A 9,404-nucleotide genomic window follows, 5' to 3' on the forward strand; every position below is an offset into this window, starting at 1 on the left:
ATAACATATATGCATATATATTACATATACAGAATATATGCATATACATACTATATATTTATAAATGTATGTTTATATAGATATGTGTGTGTGTATGTATGTATGGGTGCATTTGTCCTGCTTCCAAGACCAGCCCAGGGCACAGCGCTGAGCCCTCAAACAAGCTGTTGCTTTTCCAAGTCACTCTCTTCCAGGCTTGGTCCAGTGGTCAGCATGGCCCGTGGAAATAACGTGAACTTGCCCACCAGAAAAACGTGAAGGAACCCCAGGAAATCAGTACGGGAAACAGAAAAGAGGACAGCTTGCCTACTTCTCAGAGAAAGCAGAAGGACTCTGAGGCCATGCAACAAAAGCGGAAGGCAGCCAATGAGAAGAAGTCTATGCAGACAAGAGAAAAATGATGTCTCTGGAAAACCTGGGTGCTACTGCTACCTAGGTGGATCATAAGCTCTACGATCAAGATTTTGTAGAGTGAACAGTCGGTACATATCTAATTTCCTTAAAAAACTATTTTAAACTTTGTCTTTCAGCCTGACTTAGTGGAATGTTTCAGAACCATTCTTCAAAGAATAAGACACTAACCATGCATGTGAGAAAAGAAAAGAAAAGAAAAATGCCTGTGGGCACACTGTCTAGGATGTACAGTTCTTATACTGTGCATTAAACTCTGCTTCTCCAGTTGACCACTGAACAATACAATGCTAGCAAATCATATAAAACTTTTGAGGTTGAAACCCCTTCCCACTGAATAAGGGGCAGCTTTGCAGGACCCCAGTGCACTCACATTCAAATGTCATTCCCAAAGGAATCCTGACATCTTTTTTTCTGGAACTATGCAGATAGGGATTGGATTTCAACTTCAAGTGGCTGTGTAATTATGCACTTGGTGCTTAACCTCTCTGATCCTCTACTGGCTCATCTACAAGCCTCTTGGGATTGTAAGAGTCCAATGAGAAAATACCGGTAGTGGCCTAAAAAAGTCTTTATGTTAGATACAGACAGACATTAAAAAGATTTTTGCAATCTTATAAAAAAGGTAAATTATAATCAAATACAAGGCATATTAGTGCTTTTTGATTTATTTTGAAAGATGTAGTAATGTTCTTTTTAACTTAGTCATATTTTAAGAGGATTTACAGAAACTAAAGATACCTATAGAAATGCCCATATTGAAAAGGATGACATACATTTAAAAGAGGTCATAGTCCTGCCATGTGAAACGTTTAGGATCCATTAAAAGGTCTAGGTGTGTGACTGAGGCAGGAAAACATCAATAGTCTCCTTGTTTCTTAAGATGTCTGCCTTTAGAATATTCCAAATAAACGTCTATTGAGTATGGGTCTGGACTCATTTGCATTTTTTAAAAAATTTTTATTGAAGTGTAGTTGATTTACAATGTTAGTTTCAGGTGTACAGCAAAGTGATTCAGTTACACATATATACATACATATATATTTTCTTTTCTGATTCTTTTCCCTTATATTGTTATTGCCAGAAATTGAACAGTTTCCTGTGCTATACAGTAGGTCCTTGCTGTTTATTTTATATACAGTAATGTGTGTCTATTAATTTTCAACCCCCTAATTTATCCCTCCCCACACTTTCCCCTTTGGTAACCATTGTTTGTTTTCTATAGAACTCATATGCATATTAAATGTTTTTCTCTGGCTGGCCTGGGGCAAGCAGAGGGCAAGGTCATTGCTGTAGCTCAGCCAGACCCAGGGGTTGTGGAAGTGGGTGTAGACGGAGTGTCACTGGGTGTACAGGGTGCAGTAATTGATGGGAAATGGGGAGGGAGTCATTCGGGTTCAGTTGGCTGTGAGAGTGCCAAGAAGCACAGAGAAAAATGAGGAGAAAAAAAAAACATGTTTTAATAAGAAAATAACAGATTGATTTGTGCTGGGGGTACTGTCTGGGGGAGAGGTCCACAAAGGGACTTGGACAAAAAGGATGCAGACTGCAGAGCATCCTGGACTGACCTGGGTGGCAGCATTTACCTGCTACATTTTAACCATCCATTTGCCTCAGCTCTGGGCTGTGAACACCTGGAATGCAGGGGCCATCTCTTCCCACCAGGGTGCCCAGCAGACACATGCACACACTCCATGATCCTTGGGTATGAGAAGGCCTCCTCTGGTCAGTGAAGCCTGTAGTGGGCTGCTTGGTCTCACATTCTGGTCCTCACTTTGAAACATCACTCCAGGCCCTGAGGTAGACTGGCCAAGACAAGACCAAGGTCTTTCTGGCAGGTGAATTGGACAGGAAGACATGCTCATGCAATCAGAGAAGTGCCAGGTTCCAATACTGGATCTTGTTTGCTCTTGGGAACAAAGCAGAACACAGGTGTAAAATCAGAGCCTAGGGTTGGCCTCGGAGGCCAGGAGGACAGGGGAGGGGGCATGGGGTCCTTTAGGGCCAGGACAGGGTGCAGAGCTGAGGCAGAAGTTCACTAGAGAAGGTAGTTTCTTAGTCGTGACTCTGATTATAATCACTCCTCATTATTCACAGACTCTGGATTTGCAAACTCACTTATTCGCTAAAAATGTATTTCTAACCTTAAAAATAATACTTGCAGAGCTTTAGGGGTCACCACTGGTGGACATGCACAGAGCTGCAGAATTCAAGTCACTCAATGGACACGTTCCCAGCTGAGGTGGAACATGACGATGCTTTGCCTCTTGTTTCGATTCTCACCTTGCAGCCTATTTAGTGCCACGTTTTCCATATTTTGGGGGTGATTTCGCTGTTCGAAATGCCCCCAAGCATAATCCCAACGTGCTGTGCTGCCTGATGTTCCCAAGCACAGCAAGGCTGTGATGTACCTCATGTGTGAATGGGCTTCATTCAGGCTTGAGTCCTGATCCTGTGGGCTGTGAACCTAATGTTAATGAATCAAAAATCTGTATTAAATATCCCTCCCCACCCTTTCCCCTTTGGTAACCATAGTTTGTTTTCTACGTCTGTGAGTCTGTTTTTGGTTCATAAAGAGAATTTGTATCATTTTTTTTTTAGATTCCACGTAGAAGTGGTATCAGAGGAGTTGGGGATTAACAGACACACACTACTACACATAAAATAGGTAAATAACAAGGACCTACTGTATAGCACAGAGAACTAAATTCAATTTCCGGTACTAGAATACAATGGAAAAGAATCTGAAAAGAAAAAATACATACGTATGTATATGTAAAACTGAATTGCTTTGTTGTACACCTGAAATTAAAATTGTAAATCAACTACACTTCAATAAAATTTTTTTAAAACCTGTATTAAATAAAGTGTTTTATCTAACAGACATAAAACAAGGTTAAATATTGATTAGTTGATGACAATATTGTGACCAAGAGCTCCCAGGAAACTAACCCTGAATGTCCTGTAGAAGCAATGGTTCAGTATTCACTAGTTTACTCTACAAAACATTAACTCCCAAGAATAGTGACAACTGGCTGTCCCTCCTGGGATGAGGCTGCCCAGGCTCTGAGCTAGACAGGAACTTCTGCAGTGGACCTTCCCACTAGGGTGTATTTCTCTTCCTGCCCCAGAATTCTCATCGCTCGAGGGGCAGCAGTTGATAAGAATTCATAACCCACTGTCTTCTGCAGCCAAGACAGAAGATGCCAGCTCAGGCAGGAAAGAATACCCCACAGCTAACAATTAAGGAAAGCAGACTTAAACTTCCCTCTCCCTCGGGCAAAGAGAGACGGCACACCAGCCATAACACAATTACTGTCCTTGCCTTTTCGGATTATTATACGACTCGGTCGTAACAATAAAAAGCATCTACTCCTAGCGCAAATGTCTGCTGAGAGACAGCCTCAAAGGAGCAAAGCTACTTCTGCCTCCTCTGAGGAAGCCACGTCACGTGAAAGCACCAGGGGAAGGCAAAGGAGCCGCTATTGGCACGGAGCAGAGAGCAGCCTCCCTGGCCCCACGATCTGTGACGACTTTTAGACAATTTCACTTTTTATCACATTTCAGAGCTGCCTCTGAGCTCCTTTCCCAAAGACAATTTAGTAACATCAGGAGCTGGATCTGTCTCTTTTATGATCATATAAATAACAACCGTCCAGGGTTGGCCTTGGCTCTTGTTCTCTCCCAATATTAAATTAGCTTCTGTCAGAGAAAGTAAATTTAAAGACATGCCTTAGTGTTTCTATAAAAACTGGGAGAATCAAGAGCAGGGTCTGCTCAACCTGGAATTGCAAAGGTAGAGAAGGAGGGCAGGCAGGCTGGAGGGACCACTCCCTTGCTCGTGTCCCCCACCCAACGCTCAAAGACCAGTCTGCTTTTATGACAATTCTCACGTTATGGGATCTGGATTATTTTCTCACTGGAAATGAGTAACAGTGACTCCTCAAGGTTTCTGAAGAGGCTCTGCGACTTGAACTCAACATCTCTCAGTCTTTGGCCCCTCTCCTGCCCCCACCGGAGTTTGTTCAGGTAAGAGTCCGATTGTAGGGGAGGGTATAGCTCAGTGGTAGAGCACATGCTTAGCATGCGCAAGGTCCTGGGTTCGATCCCCAGTACCTCCAGTAAATAAATAAATAAATAAACAAACAAACAAACCTACTACCTAATTACCTCCTCCTGCCAAAAAAAAAAAAAAAAAAAAAGACAAAGCTGAAAAATAGAGTCCTATTGTTTGGAAAAGCTCTTCTGGAAAAAAGGAAAGTCTAGCTTTATCAACCACCTGCCTATAAATCAGAAAGGTCCAGGAGTAATCTTTGTGACTCCTTGCTTGAAGGTAGAAGCCCTGAGTGCTTTCATTCATGTGTCCATTCATTCACTCATTTGATAAGGGCACTGTGCTGAGCACTGGAAATACAACCAAGAGCGAAGCATCACCCTGCCTTCAGGGAGCTCCCAGCTGAGTCAAGGAGAAAGGCATTTGAGAAGACCACTGTCATCCAGTACGGGGGCTGTGGGATACAAGAGTGAAGGAGCTATTGAAACATGTAAGGAGGGCACTGGACCCAGTGTCACATGATCAGGGAAAACTTCAAGAACAGGGAGGTAAGTAGGGGTCAGATCGTGCAGGATCTAAAAACCTAGTACCCTGTTACAATTTTTTTTCTCATGATAAAAACTTTGAAGATCTACTCTTTTAGCAACCTTCACATATACAATACAATATTGTGAACTAACCTTATTGCAGTAATCATTACATAATACATACATATATCAAATATCTATTATTTTTTGTACACCTAAACATAATATATATTATGTTGTACACCTAAAACCAATTTATCAATTATATAACAATTTAATTAAATAAATAAATAACAAAACCCATCACCCAGTGGCAGATTCCTGAATTCCCCTATATGGGGTCCAGGTTAAATGCCCTGTCACATTTCCTAGGGTCTATCAGGTGTCCTGTGCTCCTGGTCCACTCCCTCGCTTGTCAAATCACTGTTCCCTGCTCAGTCTAGGAGCACATTATATATTAGAAGTTACAAAGAAAAGATAACGAGAAAGATTGTAATAGAAAAGAACAAATCTGTTCCTTTAACTCTAAACCTGTGCTGTTTCCTAGGCTTAGTCTTGCTGGTTCCGCATCTTTTGTAAAAGAATGTGGCTTATAGCCTGAAATATACAGGATAGCCCATTCTCTAGGCTCTGACCTGCAAGGGTGTTAACGCTTTTCCACTCATATAAAGATAACAAGTTGCAGAATAGAAAATAACATTAGTTTTGTTGAAGGTTTACAGGGACACCTGATCTGATCCATGTGGACACCTGCAAGAACAAAGGATTCCAAGAACAAAGAATTTCTACACCAAGAAGTTTGCAACAACCAAGCATACACTCTCCCCTTTTTAGTATAAAAGGAGCCTGAATTCTAACTTGGGGAAGATGGTTCTCCAGGGCGTTAGTCTGCCATCTTCTCGGTCTGCTGGCTTCCCAAATAAAGCCATTATTCCTTGTCCCAACACCTCGTCTCCCAATTTATTGTCCTGTCGTCTGGCAAGCAGAATGAGTCTGGACTTGGTACCGAGCGCTTTTTTTTTTTTAAACTCAAAGCCTGTCCGAGTGCTGGTCTCAGGCTCTGTAAGAGCACTGGTGATTCAACTCAAGAGTCTCCTTCCCTAAATGAGGCTCTGCTCATCACATGATCACAGAAGAGCTGGGGGCGAGCAATCTGCTGACCCAGATGGTGAAGACTCTTGCTATCAAATGCCAAGTAACATCAAAGTTTCTATGGTGGGTCGTGGTGAATCATGACTGAAACACAGAGAAACAGATAGAAACACAGAGAAACAAACGCTACTCAAACAAGGAGGCAGCCCTCATCTCCTGCCAGAATGCTCCCTGCCCACGAGGAAGAGGTAAAAACTGAACTGAAAGCCAGGCCTGCGAAGTTTTACATCAGAGCAGCAGAGCTGAGAGCCCCTTCACACTCCGGGGCTTGGCCGCTGGTGTTAAGCCTGCTGGAGGGTCCTTTCGCTTCTTTGTCCACTCAGGAAACCTACAGTTCTTCTTTGTGGCTCAGTACAAAGTGTACCCTCTGTGAACCTCCCGGCCCCTCCTCCTCTCTCAGGCAAAATGAGCAGCTCCTTTAACTGGAGCATTTCACGCTCACCGCTAAGGTAGCATGTCGAATCATTGCTTCATTCTGTACCTTCATGGAGGCTCCAGGAATAATCACACCTGCTCATCTCCCAATTCTCTGTCCCTAAAAGGGTACTTAACATGTGGTGAGTTATAAAGCAACATTTGCTGAATGGAAAAAAATGGGGGGGGGGGGGGGTAAAGGAGAATTCAGATCGGAAGTTATGAACTCTGGTGATGAGTTTAGGGCCAGAATTTGCCATCTGTCACATACTGGGGGCTTATTCCTATTAACCTGCTAAAATACTCCTCTCAACGAACCACATGGTAGGTTTAACACTGTCACTATGAAGACGAAGGAGCTGAGGCTTAGAGGGTATAAATAACTTGCCCAAGGTGTAACTAGATTCAAATCCAGGTCTGTCTTGACCCCCAAACCTAGGCTCTTTTCGGTAATCTGATTTGATCCCAGCAACACAGAAACTAAGATATCCCTCTGGTTAACATCTCTGTCATTAGCTGCTGCAAGCATTTTTGCCAGAAAGGTCATGTAATGTAATGATTTTTAATATATATTAACTGGGAAAATCAAAGTAAGGAGGCATATACAGTGTGTCATGGTTTATGTAAAAAGGTGAAAACATATGTTTGTATATACAGAGAATAACCGTGGCATGATGTCCGAAAAACTAGTAATATTTTCTCTGAGTTAAGAAACTGGGTGATTAGGAGAAGGGATGGTAGAGAGACTTCTTACTTACATGCCCTTTGAACCCTTTGATTTTTGTACTATATGCATTAGTGATTCATAACATAAAATACAAATAAAAAAATTTTTAAATGTCATGCAAAAGACCAACTTGTTGAAATTTTAAGAGCAAGAAAGAGAAGGGACGGGTATAGCTCAGTGGTAGAGCACATGCTTAGCACGCACAGTCCTGGGTTGAATCCCCAGTCCCTCCAGTAAGTAAGTAAGTAAGTAAGTAAGTAAGTAAGTGAATAAATAAATAAGTAAATAAATAAACAAACAAACAAATAAACAAACAAACAAACCTAATTACCTCCCTCCAAAAAGAACAAACAGAAAAAATTCTTTTTAATAAGAGCAAGAAAGAGAAATCATGCTCCACTCTTTGCTCTCCTGTATATTAATAACTAAGTTGACTTGGGATTTTTCCACTTCCCAATGGAGCATAAGCTAAACATACTCTCTCACCCTGTCAGGTTCCCTAAAAGATGCTGCACTATTCAGGCTCCTGCTAGATTAGACAAAGGAGCGAAAAAGAAAAAGAAAAAAAAAAACAGAGAAAGCTATGGGGCCAGCAGTGTTCTCTAAGGAGAACTCTTCATATCGGAGAGCTTCAGAGTTATCCCCTCAGTGAGGAATGTCCTTCAGAGTTCAGCCCAGAAAGGTACCAAGCTTCTCTTTCTGAAACGGACATTCCGGAATCCATCGTATTAGCCATTCTGATTACAGCTTCTCTCTTAGGCATATCATGAAAAACTGGTAGAGCACAATTATTGCTTTTATATTTCATGCTCTCTGGCCAAGCAGATTCTTGTGGAAGGCTGAGTGGAATCTCATTTCTATAGATCAGCTCTTGGAACTAGTCAATCTATAAAGTGTAATATATTTATATTATTGAAAGATCCAAAATGCATAAAATTACTGTTGTGCAAAAATATGCACACACAATGTGTACACACACACATACACAATCTGGGTCACAAATTCTAATAATTATAAGACAGGCCAGCCATAAAAACTAAGTGAAACTGGCCCTGTAAGAACAGTGATGAACTGGAGAATAAACGACCTTCTGGAGACACCAGCAATGTGTAGTCATGTGGGATCAGAAGCCAACATGGCAACAGCGTGACCTGCAGTCAGCAACTTTGGTCCAGCACTTTGCCTCATTGTCCTAAGTCCTACCTCGTTCTCTCATGTTTGCAGACTCACTGGATGGCTCGTGTGCAGTTTTACCAACTAGATGCCACCTCAGATTTTGCTGAGTTTCACAGAACCCCATACAAGACTGATGTGACATCCCAAAGGATGGCTGATTTCCCTCCCAGATGGGCCCCTACACCGTTGCAGACTGAGTAACGAAAACAGAAGTTACAAAGAACACAGCGAGTGCCAACACACTAGCTAGGTGTATAAACATTAATCTCCTTATTTCAAAAATTAAAAATCTGTGTATCAAAGAATCATGTTGTACACCTTAAATACATGCAGCTTTTACTTGTTAATTATACCTCAGTAAAGATAGGAAACAATCTGCTTCTGTATTTTATAGACTGAATATTGGCCAAAACTCCATTGGAGGGCTCACAAAGTTTGGGTTAATAAAGTTTGGAACCTTGGAAACACCAAAATTCCAACATGGTGCATCTCGGCCATCATGTAGCACATGGTTACCTCTCTTTTTAGATTCATCATGGACCTATGGTCTTTCCTACAGACTGAAAATTTCCAAGCATTGTCATTATTGTTTTCATTTTTGATGCTCTAGTTGGCTGGATTATCAACATTGGCTGAATTAGCAACATTCTCTTCACCTTTCGTAGTTCTTGTAGAATTAGTAGTTTGCAAAGACGTCTCATCCTTTATCAGTCTCCTAGCTTCTCCTTTTACTCCTTTATTTTCCCCTATCTTCCAAGCCTCCTCAATATGGGAATGGCAGCCCAGAGCACCACCATCAGGACTGGGACATCTGCCAAGGATTCTGACCTACTACTAACAAATCACCTCCCTAGTAAGGATGCCCATCACTCTTCCAGGCAAGGGAGTCTTTTCTGGTTTCCTTCTTTCTAGATGCCTTTGTAGACTTGTCACAGCTCTGACT

The 9,404-nt window shown here is 41.8% G+C and overlaps 1 pseudogene; it reads left to right on the forward strand.

Annotated features, from left to right (window-relative positions):
* The first annotated feature begins 213 nt into the window (after positions 1-213).
* Positions 214-401, forward strand: LOC105082957 (small EDRK-rich factor 1 pseudogene; annotated as a pseudogene).
* Positions 402-9,404: the final 9,003 nt, after the last annotated feature.

This window comes from Camelus bactrianus, chromosome 25, assembly GCF_048773025.1.
Source record: "Camelus bactrianus isolate YW-2024 breed Bactrian camel chromosome 25, ASM4877302v1, whole genome shotgun sequence".
Taxonomy (NCBI): Eukaryota; Metazoa; Chordata; class Mammalia; order Artiodactyla; family Camelidae; genus Camelus; species Camelus bactrianus.